General features: G+C 37.8%; 1 protein-coding gene and 1 pseudogene across 8 annotated transcripts in view; one reads left to right on the plus strand and one right to left on the minus strand.

The window, feature by feature from the left end:
* The window catches only part of DST (dystonin), a 415,236-nt gene that overhangs the window by 394,850 nt on the left and 2,929 nt on the right, over positions 1-17,457 (minus strand). The window lies entirely within an intron of this gene.
* On the plus strand, positions 2,392-5,124 carry LOC119252584 (nucleophosmin-like; annotated as a pseudogene).

Below are 17,457 nucleotides of genomic sequence, written 5' to 3' on the forward strand. Positions count from 1 at the left end.
GGTAGTCATTTAACTGCAATCAATTTTGGTTTTAGTAGTTAGAGGGAAAGTCATAATATCTGAAGAATTATTTACTTCAGACAAAAGACAAAAAGAAGCTTTATCAAATGAAAATGAACTGAGGTTATATTTCTAAAAATTCTGTAAAATATTGAAATAAATGGAATCCTCAAGGCCTCCCTGGTGGTACAAGGGGTTAAGTCTATGAACCTTTTGCAGCCACTGCAGCATGAGTTCGATCCCCGGCTAGGCAGCTGACCCACATGGAGCAGCAGACCTCTCCTGTCTCTCCCATTGCTCCCCTAAGCAGTGTATTTCACTCAGTCTGCCTGTTCTGCTCCCGACTCTGTCTCTGGTGAATCCTCTCACCACCACCCCCACACCTCTGGCCTGGACCCCATCTCTTTTATGCATAAATAAAATAATTCCTTTAAAACAGAAAGAAATGGAATCTTCAGAATTACATGAGTTAAAAACAGCAATTCACATCTAAACTTGCATCATCTTACTGGCTGACAAATGCTACAAGATTTTCCAAAAAGTAAGTAAATAAAAATAGAAATGCAAGACTAAAGGTAGAAAAGAGAAGACCAATTAAAAAGACATGATTCTAGGGCCTCCCCGGTGGTGCAGCGGTTGAGCGCTGGGCTGCGAAGCTGCCCGCAGCCGCTGCAGCCCCGGTTCGATCCCCGGCTGCTCCCCGGCCACCAGAGGAGGGTCCCACATGGCGCGCAGACCTCTCCTGCCGCCTGCTGCTACCCTCAGCAGTGTACCTCGGTCCTTCTGCCTGCTCTGCTCCCCGCTCTGGCTCTGGTGAATTCTCTCACCCTCCCGCACTTCTGACTGTACCCAGTGCTTGTATAAATAAATAAATAAATAAATAGATAGATAGATAAATAAATAAATAAATAAAATCTTTAAAAAAAAAAAGACATTATTCTAGTTACAAGTAGAATAAGCATATGTCTCCCACTGACTGCAACTATAAAACTGAACATGATACATTGAGCAGCTATTTGGGGAGTATAAAAAGTAAATAGCAGCAAAGGGACTAAAGTAAAAAGGCCAGAGTTTTAAATGCCACCAAATCAGTGGTTAAGTTTGCTGCTTTTGACCTCCAGATAAAACAAACAGTAATGCAGCCTGAAACACAAAGGCAGAAATAGCTCCAGCAGCCCCCTTATTCTGGTCTGAGACTTGAGAAAGGTAATTCTTAAGATTCACACAGAAATGCAGAAATTTCCTGTTTTTTTTTCCTTTCTGAGATCTCTTGAACCCCAGGTCCCAGCAATCTCACCAACAGCCACATTAGAAACTCCAGCCAAGGAGTAACCAAAAATCTTAGGAAGATAACCTTCTTCTCTGATCCCAAGTGGGTAGGGAAAACTCCTATTGATTTATATTTTTTCTCTATCTTCCTGCTACTTGGCCCTGGAAGCAAGCACAGTTAAAAGTGTGCAATAAAACAAGATGATAAATGACCCATCTTTCTGGCTAGATGAACAAAAATAGAATATGAAAGTACTACCAACTCCACAGAAATTAAAAGGAGAGTAAAAGGGACTATTCTTAGGCCAACAAATTACACACTAAGTGAAATGAAAAACTTCCTAGAAAGACACAAATTATTAAACTGACTTAAGGAGAAATAAGAAATGTGAATAGGGAAATTAAAAGTAAAGAAACTGAATACCTAAATTTTAAATTGAGAAATTAAAATCTTCCCACAAAGAAAACACCAATGCTAGATGGCTTCACTGCTGAACTAGATCAGCAGTGTTAACATTAATAATTCAAAAACTCAGAAAATAAAGGAAAAGCACTAAATGGCTTATAGACTAAATGAAGAACTTGAGCTGTAAATTTCCAAAAAAAAAAAACAGAGTAGGAAATTTTCGTGATCATGGGTGAGGCAACAAATTCTTAGATATGACACCAAAATAATGATCCATAGAGAAGTCATTGATAAAATGGACATAAGAATTTAAATCGTTTGCACCTAAAAGCTGAGTAAATGAATATACAAACACAGACAACTGGAAAACATTTGCAAACCATATGTCTGTTAAAGGTCTTGTATCCACGATATATAAAGAACTCTTACAGGACAGAGAACCCAATTTTAAAATAAGCAAAAATTAGACCTAATTTGATTCCATCCTGAGTAGCTGTTCTCTGGAATAGCACTTATTTATTGTGTCTGCCTTCCCTTCACCTATGAGCATGCTACTACCCCAAGGAAGATTTGCTGAGACCCCAGAACTGACTTTTTAATTGTGAACTAAAGTTTGACAAAGATTATCAATTTAAGGGAGATAATGATAAAAATAAGCACCAGTTATTTTACAAATCATCTGTGTAGGGGCTCGTACAAAGGTTGAATTGCACATTGTTGAAGCAGAGACAATGAATTATAAAGGCAGTTAAATGAAAGTAACACTGGCAACTTTGAAAATGTCTATAGAACCAAGTTCATGATTTCCCTTGGGGGAGTTGACATAACAATACATAAAGTCAAAAGCATGGTTCAGGGCCTGTGCACAATATTAGCACATAGTAGGTACCACGGAAGATGCAGAGTCAGAAGATGAAAAAAAGAATGTAGAATTGCTCAGTATATCTGAAAAGGGATCAGACCACAAAAGAGGTTGCAAGGTTTCACAGAAAAAATTATAACTTGCTGCTGAAGAAGATAATAATGATGATTTTGAAAAGAAGCAGAAGGAAAAGCTCCAGTAAGCCACACACACACACACACACACACACCAAAAAAAAAAAAAACCTTGAATAGCCAAAGCTCTCCTGACTAAAACAAAGGAGAATGGAGGTATCACACTCCCAGACTTCTAACTATAATTCAAAGTCATAATAATTAAAACAGTATGCTCCTGGAACAAAAATAGACACACAGATCAATGGAGCCCAACAGAAAGCCCAGAAATAAAACCACACATATATGAACAACTAATCTTTGACAAAGGCGCAAAGAATATGCAATGGAACATGGACAGTTTGTTCAATAAATGGTGCTGGGAAAACTGGATCACCACATGCAAAAGAATGAAGCTAGATCACTACCTAAAACCATGCACAAAAATCAACTCAAAATAGATAAAAGAACTGAACATAAGACCTGAAACTGTTGTAGAGCAACCCCGATACAAAACGGGGTGCCTGACTGTGGGTCCTCACCCGCGCACTTAAAAGGACTTATCAATGCTCTATTGCAGGCACACGTGAAGGGTTAATAAAAGGTTTATTTGCAAGGGAAGGGGAAATGAGGAAATGTACAGCCCTGGGAGAAAAGTGGGAGACAAAGTTTTAAATGAGTCCTACCCAATCTGCCGATCAGGAATCCCAAAATGGTGCTCTCAGAGTTGGCCGCCAGCCAGGAGCGGTGAAGCCAGGAGGCGAGTGATCGCGAGCCAGAGAGAGACCCCAAGGCCCACGTGTTTGGTTTTTATACCCAACCTGGCTGCCCAACTCCACCCTCAGGTCCCAGCCACCCTCCCTTTGGTGGTGATGGGATTTGTCTTTCCCAATGTCCTGATGGCTTTAGTCTGGAGTGGGGGTGGAGTCCACAAAGCCTGTATGGGATTAACTCAGGACATCCTTTCCCCCTAACAAAACTACAAAATACATAGAAGAACACATAGGTAAAACACTACAAGACATAGATCTCAGTAACATCTTTAAAGACTCATCCCCCAAAGCAAAGAAAATGAAGGAAAAGATAAACAGCTGGGATTACATCAAAGTAAAAAGTTTCTGTGCAGCAAAAGAGACATTAACCAAAACAAAGAGACATCCTACTGACTGGGAAAAGATTTTTGCATTTCATGCAACTGATAAGGGATTGATCACAAAGATATGCAAAGAACTCACAAGACTCAACAAAAACAAAATAAACAATCCAGTCAAAAATAGATGGAAGAACTTAAAAGACACTTCTCCAATGTGGAAATGCAAATGACCAAGAGACATGTGAAAAAATGGTCAACATCTCTCATAACCAGTGAATCAAAACCACAATGAGATACCACCTTACACCACTAAGAATGGCACATATTAAAAAACTAGCAACAAATGTTGGTGAGGATGTGGTGAGAAAGGAACTCTACTACACTGCTGGCAGGAATGCAAACTGGTCCAACCACTACGGAAAGCTGTGTGGAGGTTCCTCAGACTACTAAAAATGGAACTACCATATGACCCAGCAATTCCACTCCTAGTGATCTACATAAATGAAATAAAAACTAATTCAAAAGGATAACTGCACCCCTATGTTTATTACAGCACTATTTATAATAGGAAAGACTTAGAACAACCCAAATGCCCCAAAATAGATGACTGGATCAAAAAGATGTACATATACATAATGGAATACTATTCAGCAATCAAAAAAGATAAACTAATGTCATTCTCAACAACATGGATGGAGCTAGATGGAATTATGCTCGGTGAAATAAGTCCGAAGGAAAAAGAAAAATATTGGATGGTTTCACTTATAGGAGGAATATAGGGGAACCAAATAAAGGATCAGGGAAAAAACAATAACAATTAAAAACAAAACAAAACAAAAATAAACAGACAACTATAAATCAGAGACATTCTGCAGGGGAGAGGGAGGAGAGGGATTGAGACAAGGGATGGGAGGAGCACAAGGGACTATGGTGATGATGCATGGGTGAATCTATGGTGGAAATTCTATGGGTACTGCACCTGAGAAAAGAAAGCAAACACTAAAAAAAAATGAATGAAAAATGAACAATGATGTAAAATATATATAAAGAGTAAATGAATAAATTAATTGATTTTTCAGAGAAAAAGCTCCAGTAAAGAAATCTTTATGAGATACTCCAGCTGAAAATGACCAACAATCAAAGCAGAATGGAAAAGACTCAAAACCATCAGCACCCAGATCAAAAAGTCAAGAATCCTTCAAAAAACAGAAAAAAAAAAAACCACCTAGCTCTGTAGAAGATAATAAAACAGGAACTTCTAGGATAGGAAAAGGTGTTTCTTTTCCCAATGTGCAAGTCAAATACCTATATTATGACCTGCTTCTAGTTGATTGACCAGGAGGCTATTTAAGATCTCTGGCAGAGGCAGAGCTCTCTTTAAGAAAATCACTCAAGCAGTTGGTTAAAATTTTCTGTCTCATTTCATTTCTGTAACAGATGATATCTGGCTGTCCTTTTTATATTACAGAATGAGATCTTTCCCAACTGGGTTTGATAAATGTTGTCTAAGTTCCATTGCCAAGAATGTGTTGTCCAAAATGCCTGTTTAATTTTTAAAGTTAAAATTCCTTGCTTGGTTTGAAGTATGTATGACATGTTATAATAGGGCATAACACAGTGGTGGTCAAACAAACAGAAATGGTGAGGAGACAAAAATATACACATGAAATAAACTCAGTATTTTAATAAATTTTAAAAATTAGCAGTTTTTTGGGCCTCCCAGGTGGCGCAGCGGTTGAGCACTGGGTTGCGAAGCTGCCCGCAGCCTCTGCGGCGCCGGTTCGATCCCCGGCTGCTCCCCGGCCACCAGAGGAGGGTCCCACATGGCGCGCAGACCTCTCCTGCCGCCCGCTGCTCCCCTCAGCAGTGTACTTCGGTCCTTCTGACTGCTCTGCTCCCCGCTCTGGCTCTGGTGAATTCTCTCACCCTCCTGCGCTTCTGACTGTACCCAGTGCATGTATAAACAAAACAAACAAACAAACAAATAAATAAAAAATAAAACATGCCTCTATTAAAAAAAAAAAATTAAAAAAAATTAGCAGTTTTTTTTATTGATTTGCCATTGGTTTACAATATTATATATTTCCAGAGTATAACTTCACACCACACCACACTAAGTTCCAGTACCATCTACCATTATCAAACTGTCCCTCTCTACATTCCTCCCCAACCCTTTATCCCTTGGTAACCACCATTTTGTTATCAGAGTCTAAGAAATATTTTTGTTGTGTTTTGTTAGTTCATTTGGTTTCTTTATATTCCACATAAGTGAAACTATTTGTCTTTCAATTTCTGGCTTATTCCACACACTGTAATAACTTCAAGTTCTATCCATGTGGTCATGAAGGCAATATTTCATTTTTTTAATAACTAAAATCAATATTTGAATATTTCACAAAGACTTATGAGTTGCTAATAAACTCTAAGTAACCTAGGTAATTCCAGGTAATCTGGGCAAGGCAAATGAAAACATAAGTCCAAAGAAAGATTTTAAGGAAAATTTCATAGCTGCAATAGACAAAAATTCTAATAGACAAAAATTGGGGGAGGTAACTGATGAATGGATAAACAAAGTGTGCTATAGGCATAGAGTAGAGCACTATTCTGCAATAAAAATGAACAAACTACTGATAATGCTACAACGTGAATGAACTTTATAAACATTAAGCTACATGAAGGGCCTCCCCTGGTGGCGCAGCAGTTGAGCGCTGGGCTGCGAGGCTGCCCGCAGCCTCTGCAGCGCCGGTTCATTCCCTGGCCACCGGCGAGGGTCCCACACACACACACACACACACACAATAAATGAAATAAATAAATTAAGCTACATGAAAGCAGCCAGAAGCAAAAAACTATACATATGATTCCACTTATATGAAATGTCCAGAAAAGCCAAGTGTAGAGATATATATTATGCCACTATAATGGTTTGTGGAGCTAGAAATGGAAACAGGAATTGACTTCAACCAGGCATAAATAAGAAATCTTTCTGGAGGGATGGAAAATATTTTCTTTTTTTGTTTGTTTGTTTGTTTGTTTAAGATTTATTTATTTATGCATACAAGAGCTGGGGCATAGGCCAGAGGTGTGGGGGCAGGGGGGTGAGAGGATTCACCAGAGACAGAGTGGGGAATAGAACAGGCAGACTGACTGAAATATACTGCTGAGGGGAGCAATGGGTAAGACAGAAGAGGTCTGCCGTGCCATGTGGGTAACTCCCTGGCAGGCTGGGGATCGAACTCGTGCTGCAGAGGCTGCGGACAGCTTCACTAGTTGCATCTTAACCCCTTGCGCCACCAGGGAGGCCCTGGAAAATATTTTCTAAACCTGGAATTTATATGTCAAAACAATTGTTGAAAAATTGGCAGGTCTAGAAATTTCAAGTAGAAATAACTTCCATATATACTGGCCAAGACAGTCCAGGAAAAACAAGAGAAAAGGTCTGGGGGATAGTGAACAGTAGCAAACTAAAGGCAAAGCAAGAATTACCTATGGTGGACTGCAAAGGTGGCCACATTGTTATGCAGCTCTTCCCATCAGGACTCTATCTCTCCTACTCCCTGTGACTTATTTTGGCCCAAGCAATGTGTGAGCAGAACAGTATGAGTTCAGAGCCTAGACCTCAAGGGGCCTCATTTCCATTTCAGAGGCTTTCAGAACTCAAATCTAACCACATGTGAACCAACCTGAGTTATGTTGCTGGAAGAGATAGGCCTGTAGAGGAAAACTGTGTCTATCAGAAGCCCACTAACAACACAGAAATGAGTTCCAGGCTGTAATAAGTCAAGACTGAGCCAGACCAAATAATTGCCCAGTCATGAACAGCCCAAATTGCCAATCCCCAGAACTGTATGCTAAATGATTGTTTTAAGTGATTTGTTACAAAGCAGAAGCTAATTGATACACTGAAAAAGAGCAGATGATGGCAGGATAATGCAGTGAACCAAATGGCTGGGTTTTATGAAGCTGTTAAGTAAGGCTAGGCCACCTAGGCACAAGAATAGAAAAGCAGTCAATAATACTGATACTAAATTGGGTCTTGTGGCAGAAGATCTAAATATATGAGCAAAATAACAGTGAAAATTTCTATATACAGCTGATTAAGACTCTATAGTGTGCAGAAAGGCAAGTGGAGTTAAGTCAGAATGTGCTAACAGCTAAAACCTAGGGAAGATTTAGGACCAGAGGTCCTGATAAAAATAAAGAAGAAACTCATTAAGAGCTCATGATGAGGTGCAGAGACAGGCAGATGTGTAGTTAGAGAGGTATTTCAATATTCAAGATCTGAAAGTTAGAGCAGTTCTAAGATTTGAAATATGCACTGCATGGATGGATGGATGGATGGATGGATGGATAATTAAAAAGCTGTGTATGGATAAATGTATATTTCATCTAAGTTGTCAAAAATTTTGGTATAAAGTTATATAGAGTATTTCCTATTCTTTCAATGTTTGTGTATTTTATAGCTTTAACACTTCTTCCATGTGTTAGCCAGTGATTTGTGTTTTTTTCTTGCTCAGTCTAGCTAGATATTTATAATGATCTTTTCAAAGTATCAACTTTGGCTTTGTTAGACTTCTCTACTGTACGTATTTTCTCTATTTTTCCAATGTGTACATTTATCTTTATTATTTCCTTCCTTCTCCTAGCTTTCTGTTAACTTTGCTGTTGTTATTCTCTAGCTTCGTAAAGTTAAAACCTTGTTAGATTTTAGATTTTTCTTCTTTTCCAATATTGGCAGTTGTCTGATATAAGATATTTTTCATCTTGAGCACTGCTTTGGCTGGATTCCTCAATTTTGAGACACTATTTTCATCATCATTCAATTTAAAATACTTTCTATAATCTTAATGTGTTCTTTTTAATGCATTGATTATTTAGAAGCATATTATTTAATTTCCAAATATTTGAGGTTATCCTGAAAATAAAAATGGCATTGATTCCCAACTTGATCCTGTTATGAGAGAATGTATCTATATCATTTCAATGCTTTGAAATTCAAATTTATTGTGACTTGTTTTATGGTCCAGAATAGTTTGTCTATGTGAATGACTCATAAGAGTAAGGTTCTATAAATATCAATTAGGTCAAGATAATTGAAAAGGTTGTTAAGATCTCCTATATCCTTACTGATTTTCTGTATCAATTTCTATCAGTTTCTGAAAGAAGGATGTGAAAATCATTTCAACTATGATTATAAAATTGTCTATTTCTCCCTTTAATTTTTACAACTTTGAATTTAGGTCTCCATGCTACTACTTATTTTCAGTCTGCCCTGTCTGTCTTTCAATCCTTTTAGTCCTACCTTCTCTGGATCATTTTGTTATTTTTATAATTCAATTTGGTTTTATCTATTGGCCTTGTATTAGTTTTTATCAGTCACTCTGTGGATTAAAAAGTACAACCTTTTTATTATACCTGGACTTAATATCCCAGTTCACATTAAATGTAGCAATCTGACATTTTTATATTAATATTATATTTTTTATATTAACTCATATAGTTACAAGAAATCAAGTATCTATATATTAAATACCCCACAAAACATTATAAACTGTACTTTAAATATTTATATGTATTTTAAAGAAATTAAGAGGAATAAAATAGTATATAATATTTACCATGATATTGTCATTTTTGTTCTTTATTCAAATTTATGGCCACATTAATCAAAAGCAGTTGAACAAAGATCATCAAAGCACATAGTTTGGACCTCATCTGGCATAAACACATAAATTACACATTAGAGTTTTTCCCCAATCTTTTTTCCTAAGAGCATGACAGTTAAAGCAATATCACTTGGCACCAAATGTAAGCAAAACATAAATTCAGGCAATGGAACTGAGTGACAAAACTGATAATATGGTAAACTTGTTACAAGATAATTCAGAATAAACTTACATTGATTTTTAATTCTAAATAGAAATAAATTAAATATTAAAAACTGTGTTCAAAACTCTGACATCAAAGTAGGAAAATCTCCTCAATAATGAATAAAAATGGCAGAGGATATTTTCAGCTCATTTTTAAAAGTATCTGAATCTATGTATTTTCAAAGTACACACAGGATATTAACTAAGGAATAAAGCTAATGCCTGAAAAAAAATGAAAAGCATCTGTTTCTTCCCCTTAAGGTAAAAGAGATACCGGAATATGTGAAAAGTTACAGAATCCATGAGAATTAAGAATTAAACTGACTTGTAGAAAACATAGACCATTCATTCAACAAATACTTATTAGCTTCATTCTGTATCAGACACTGAGTTAAGAAGTAGGGGTTCTCAGGCCTCCCTGGTGGCGCAAGGGGTTAAGCACCACACTATGAAGCAATCCGCAGCCTCTGCAACATGAGTTCAATCCCCGGCCGGCCAGAGAAACCCACATGGCAACACAGATCCCTCCTGTCTCTCTTGCTGCTCCCCTCAGCAGTGTATTTCAGTCAGTCTGCCTGTTCTGTTTCCCACTCTGTGTCTGGTGAATCATCTCACCCCCCGCATCTCTGGCCTTTACCCCAGCTCTTATATGCATAAATAAATAAATCTTAAAAAAAAAGAAGTAGGGGTTCAGACTACCTTCAAGATAATCAAAATCCTGCAGAGGAGACAAAAACCTCAATTATTATTATGAGAGCACTAAGAAAGTTTCCTGGAGATGACAGCCAATAAACTGGATTTTGAAGGAAGAGCAGGAGTTAGCCTTTTGTAACTGGGCATTTTTTATTTTGTTAGGAATGGGTGGGCAGAAAGAGGAAATGGAGAGAAAGATAGGCTTTTCTTGGTTGGAAATAACAAATACAAAAACAGTTACAGGAAGAATGAATGAAAGGATAGACTAGAACTGTAACAGGGATATCGGCATCCCTTTGATGTTATATTAAGGGTAACTTTGTGAACATGAAGGAAGTGGAAAGCCTCTGAAGGATTTTATTTAAGGAAGGAATACGGCTACCCAGCCCTCTCTCCCTTAACTATCTCAAATACAGAAGCTAGGAAAATAAAAGCTTTTATCCCAAGCTTCCCTTGCAGAAAGATATGTCCTAGTAACAGTTCTACCAGTGACATATGAAAAGAAACCTAACGGGAAAAGCTTCTGGCAAAGCTTTTGATTTCCTGATGACTATCCTTCCCTGATTGATTCTGCCCATTTCCCTTCTTCCTTCCTTCATTTTGGACATGATGTCTGGAACTGGCCAGCCATCCTGAAACCATGAGGGATTATATCAAATACATCAGCAATGACACAAGCAAATTTTTAAACTTCTTGCTATAAGAGAATATAAATCCCTGCTTATTAACAACCCATTTTACGTTGGGATTACTTGAATCTGATTGTCTCCCTCATAATAGTTCTAAAAATTATTTTGTATTTTAGAAGGATCCTTATTAAGCTGGTGTATATGGATTGGCTTTGGGGAGACAGGGAGACTTTTTCAGAAGTTTTGCATAGATTGTGAAACAAGGAAACCATAGTGGGAATAGTAAAGAAGAAAGACTCCAAAAATATTCAAGAAGACAAGATGAATAAGGGGTCCGCCATATCTTCCAGATTTCTGGTTTGAGCTGCTGCAAGAGGTAGGGTAAGGGTAGCACTATTCTCCAAAATAGGGGCAGGTAGGGTGAGGGATTGATAAGTTGTGTTCAGTGTAAGATGCCTATGGTACATGCATATGAAAATGAAGTAAAAGCAACTGATTTTCTGTATCAGGAGGTCAAGAGTAAAGTCTGAACTAGAGATACAGATTTCAAAAGAACCATTACATAGGAGTAAACAAAATAGTAAGGATGATGAGGCCCTCCATGTAAAGTTTAAATAGGATGAGCAAAAATGAAGCCCAACAAATTTATTAAGACTACATTGGTGGTTGCCTAAGGTTTGGGGGTGGAGGTGAGAAGGGGGATGAGAATGATGGCTAACAGGTATGGAGTTTTTTTTGAAGATAATGAAAAGGCTCTAACATGAGGGCCTCTCTGGTGGTGCAAGGGTTAGGACGCAGCCTGTGAGGCTTTCCACAGCCTCTGCAGCACAAGTTCGATCCCCAGCCAGGGTGCTTCTCAAATGGCACAGCAGACCTCTCCTGTCATGCCCGCTGCTCCCCTCAAGAGTGTATTTCAGTCAGTCTGCCTGTTCCGTTCCCTACTCTGTCTCTGGTGAATCCTCTCACCCCCCACACCTCTGGCCTGTACCCCAGCTCTTGTATGCATAATAAATAAATCTTTAAAAAAAATTAATTAATCACAGCTTTAAAAAAAATGCTCTAAAATGAAATTGTGCGCAGTTGCACAATCTTGTGAATATACTGAAAACCATTAAATTGTGTACTTTAAATGGGTAACTGGTACAGTCTGTGAATTATCTCAATAAAGTTTTTAAAAAACGGAAGGGGTGGAATGAGAAGGGGAGCAAGAGGAGCGAGCACAGTAGTTGATGATAAAGGACAACAGGTGCTTTGGTGGTAGGGAAGCCGCCCCTGAGAGGGGGAATCCTACACTGTCAAAACACTAACAAGGATGTAAAACAATCGGCAATAAAAAAATTAACAAAAAAAATTAAAACTATTAAAAAAAAATTAGGCCCTAGAAATATGTCAGCATACCAATAGGATGTAGGATCCAGTCTAGGAAGAGAGGGTTGTGGCTAGAAAATTGGGATGGGGCCAGAAGGGGGGAGGTTTAAGGGTATATCCAAAAATCTAGAAGAGATTCAAGAATCAGTGACCAACAATATCAAATCCAGGATAGGTCAATTAGGTTTAAAACTGAAATCTTTTATTTAACAAGTTGGAAATCATTGGTGAGATAAGTATGATTTTTAAGTAGTAGCAGCAGATGCCAGATTATATTAAATTGAGGACTAAATGAGAGATCAGGAACAGGTGACAAACAGGAAACTCTTCTCACCAAGAGAAGAGCAGGGGTATAGGTTTTGTATTGTTTTTAAAAGAAAACATGTATGATGATTACATGGAAGGGAAAGGAGCTGGCAGAGAGGGAGCAATAAAAGGTAAAAGAGGAGGGGAAGACTAATAGAACAACATTCCTAATAGATGGGAAAAAAAGAAATTCATGACATCAGCATAAAATGTTAGTATGGAAAACAGATGGAATTTCCATTAGACTGGAAAGGAAGTTTATGTTGCCACTTAGTTTGTGAGGCCAAGAAGTTGAAGGTGCTGTTACTTGATGGCACTGATGTTCTCTGAGTTAGCCAACATAAATCACTGGTTAAGGGTGAAGGAGGTGGCTTAAGGATTTTAAGAGGCTGTAAACATTCAGAGCAATTATTATGGGAGAGAAATCTTCAAGGCAGAATTTTAAAAGCAGATAATATATGTTTCAAATACTTTTTAAACTGTAATGTAGAACTGCTTTGCACACAATGAATTACCTGCAAATTTATTATACCTTGTATTGGGATTTGTAAAGACCATACTGAACACATGAGCAGACTGTCACAAATCCCTGGACATATGGTATCTGCAGTCAAAATAAAACCCAGTGAAGCTTGAGCACTGGACCTTACAAACATGTTATTCAACAAAAGAACAGCTTCAGGGAGACCAGAGAGGACCACAATCAGTACTTTCCCAGGTCCTCAGCAGCAGAGAACAGAGCTCTTCATTTTCCCACAGAATGAAAAAAGAGGGATTGGGCTATTTTGCTGTAGTTGCTAGAAAATAATCAAAAGAGGATTATTTTGCTTTTCTTGAGAGGGCTTATAGCCGGTGGCCTCCTAAGGTGTTCAGATAAAATAATGTTATGTCAAAGGCCTTTATCAACTGTTAAATAATGTACAAAAATTATTTTTATTGCATCTAGCAACTACTTATATTTCTAGCTCTATCATCCTTTATGCAATCTCTGGGATCCTTCATTTTAATCAGACTGGTGTATTCTGACCTCTGAAAATAGGCACAAACTTTCCTAAATCTTTGCCTATTTTCTTTTAAAAAAAGATTTATTTGATTTATTTATGCATACAAGAGCTGGAATATAGGCCACAGGTGCGGAGAGGTGAGAGGATTCACCAGAGAGAGAGTGGGGATTCACCAGAGAGAGAGTGGGGAACAGAAAAGGCAGATAAACTAAAATATACTGCTAAGAGGAGAAGCAGGCAAGACAGGAAAGGCCTGCTGTGCCATATGGGTCAGCTCCCTGGCAGGGGATCAAACTCGTAATGCAGTGGCTGCCCATAGCTTCATAGTGCTAAGACTTAACCCCTTGCACCACCAGGAGGCCCTTTGCCTATTTTCATGCCATTCTGCCAGCCAAATGGAGAGGGTTTGGGGGGAGTCCTACTCATTCCTCTTCTGTCTAGCCAGGTACTATGCAACCTGCATGCTTCAACATAAATACCACCTCCTCTGGAAGGCTTCTCAAATCACCCCAGCAAGAAGCAGTCATTCATCAGACCATTCCTTTTCCTTGAACAATTTGTTACTTCGTATTTATATTAATTATATTTTTATCTTACCTACCTTAAGCTCCTAGAAGTAGGAATCAAGTTTTAAATCACTTTTTTTAGCACAGTGCTTTTCATATGGCAGAAACATGGCCTGAATTTCTGGAAGGAGCTGCAGATCTCATCTTCATGTAACCAGTGAAAACACCACATCTAAGTCAGAGACACTAAGAGACTCAACCAAGCTCACACAGTCACCAATAGAAAAGCTGGAACCCAAAATCAGGATTCTGAATTCCTATTTCTGTACTCCTTTAATTAAACCAATATTTATTGTTATTAGCCTGCTTCTATTTTGTAATCCAAACCTCAAAGGCTCATTTTTGAGCAATAAGGTCAGACACACATTCAAATCCCTCTGGTAAAGTTCTTCCTTTAACTTTAATCTGAATTGCATTTAGATGACTTGGATGCAAAAGGAAAAAGTAGGATTTTTTTTTCCTCTTCCCCCCTCTTTGCTTTCAACATTCTGTTTTGTTGCCATGTAGCTAATATAAAGAGAAATTATATGGTAATGGTGGTTCTGGCAAAATAAAACCCTATAAAATCAGTTGAATTTGTTCTTTTTACAAATGTGTTGGCTGCACTTCCACACTGTGGCCTCTGATGCTCTCACCACATTTGTGATTCATCGCTAGAAACAGCATAGCAGTTCAGTTACCATAACAGAAGACACTGGTGTTGGGAATGTTCTAGAAGTAATTGTCAGCTCAGGCTACACCTGAGACCCTTTGTTAGCCCAGATAGCTAACATTATAACTCACCAAAATGAAAAAGTAAATTTTTGAAAATAATTGCGTGAAGCTAAATGAATACTGTATCATGTGTAGGTTACATTTAGAACTAGAATTTTACTCTAGGCATTAATTTATAAAGATAACCTAACAGAGGTTGTAAAAGATGGCTAAATAATAAACTGTAAAAGATGTAAAAGATTGTTAAATATTAAACTGTCATTTTCTCTAATGCGCTGAATCGGGTAATTCTTAAGAAAAAATGCACACTCAATGAGAAGCTGTGAAATATGACTATTTTGCTGACCTTTCTCTCTGGTTTGGTACAGAGGCACTCTGGGATCATGATGAGGCCAAGAGAGTTGGTATGAACCATCCTTTAATCTACCATAACTTAAATAATCACTAGAAAAACCTAGAGGGTTTGCCTATTTGGCTGGTAAGAAATATCCACTAAAAAATATCCTATTCTTCAGTTCTCTCTCAAGAAGAATTTTGTGTATATTATTCTCTGAGTTGTAGTGACATGGTTAAACTCCAGAGGACAGACAAAAGGTAGCCAGGGAGCTCTTGTCTTACTCAGTCCTTATCTTGTTATGTGACTCTTCGGGTACTGCTTAACTTAACTCTTTTGCTTCCTTTACCTGAAATGGGAAGTGAAGATATTTACTCAAATCCTGATAGACATAGAATAGAATCTTTCCCCTCACATCAAACAAGGCTTCCCTTATTCTGAGTTGATGAACAGGGATCATTTACCACTCTGAGTATCCTCAAAGGACATAATAATTGTCTTTATTCTACTAAAGTACTCCCTGGACTCTCTTTTGGAATCTAATGGCACCTCAATTACCCATATCACTTTCTGAAATTTCCTTAAAATTTGGGTTGTCGCTGCTTGATTTTCACCACAGGAATCTAGGGCAACAGTTTATCATTGCTTATAAAGTCACAGCAAAAAACATAAATCCTCACATGAAGTGTCCTTTTTAGGCATCCAGAATGAACACCAGGTTTCTAGACTCTACCCTACATCACTGTGAAATCACTTTTCATTAGCTACTTATGACCAAAAAAAAGGGGGAAAAATACCATACAATTTCTTTATATAATTACCCAAAACACTCATTTCTATCTATTTAACTGGGCCTTTTTTAATCTGTCAATGATTTGGGGTAATAATGTTCAGTCCTTGCTGGATGGATGAATAACTTTATATTCTCATATGCTATTACTAAAATTTAGAGAACTACTAAAAAACTAGTAAAAATTAGTTTGCAAGCATGTGAAAATAAAAGGGGTTGTTGGTGGTTATGGTTCCAAAACATAAGCATCTACACCCCTTACTTCTAGCTTCCTGAGGAACAAAATGAGTTGAAATGTGTTTACTATACACTTTGAAAAAGTTGGCCCTCCTCAGAAGACATCTAACCTCTTTTCCTGCTGCTGAACTTCCCCCAAGTAAATTATGTCCTGGGGCCTTGGTCTCACCCTACCCCCAGGGAATGTTTCTCTGACTACCTAGGAAGGAATATCCTGACTTTTCCTACCCAACTGAATTCCTTTCAGGGTGTGTGGGTAGCAGAAGCAACATCCTCTGCCAAGTAAAGCAGCAAAGTGCTAGCTGAACTTCTTCATGCTTTCAAGGGCTTTCCCAAAGCTCTTCCACACTTCAAAATGAGTCAGCAGATCCTAAACTCATTTTCCTCATTTGACCACTGTGGAAATGCTGAAAGTGAATTACATACTTACTTGGATGAGGAACAGAAGGCATGAAGTTCTTAGTTCAATATGATTATGACTTGCCAAACAAGCCAATCATTTTCTTTGATAATTGTTTTGTAGAAGTTACTGCTAAAAAGCAACAACAATATCCACTATTCGACTCTTTTTTTTTTTTTTTTTTTTTTTTGTGGGACCCTCACCGGCGACCAGGGAACGAACTGGTGCCATAGAGGCTGCTGGCAGAGCCTCGCAGCCCAGCGCTCAACCGCTGAGCCACCAGGGGAGGCCCTTGACTCAAATTTTTTAATATGTTAAAATCCAAAAAATTCAGAGGTATTTCTCAAGGAGAGGATCCTAAGGAATGGCATTTTCATAGAAAGGGACAAGGAAAAAAACTCCGTTTTCCTTAAGGGAAAATGTTTTATTTGTGGTTAGCATAAAACTGTGATGAAATATGACATTTCTATGCAACTGTCTCAGGATTTTCATTTATAAAAAATATTCTTTGAGTACTTCATCAAAGGAACTTGGTACTAAAAGAAATATAGGCAGACTACCAGCACATTATTAGTATTACAATTAATTTTCTGAGAAAAAAAATTCTAATCAAATTAATTTGTTATGATTAGTTACTTACATTTTAAATACAAACTCCTAGCAATTTTTAAAAGCCTAGAGAGAGATGAGATCCAGCAAATGTTGAATTCCATGCAAAGTTTGAGAATAAGCATTTTTCTTTTGTGCCCAACTCTGAATTCTACTTGCCCGGTCACAGGAACTGACACACACCAACGTATTTC

The sequence above is a fragment of the Talpa occidentalis genome, unplaced genomic scaffold (assembly GCF_014898055.3).
Source record: "Talpa occidentalis isolate TD23 unplaced genomic scaffold, MPIMG_talOcc4v2.1 talOcc4.2, whole genome shotgun sequence".
Lineage (NCBI taxonomy): Eukaryota > Metazoa > Chordata > Mammalia > Eulipotyphla > Talpidae > Talpa > Talpa occidentalis.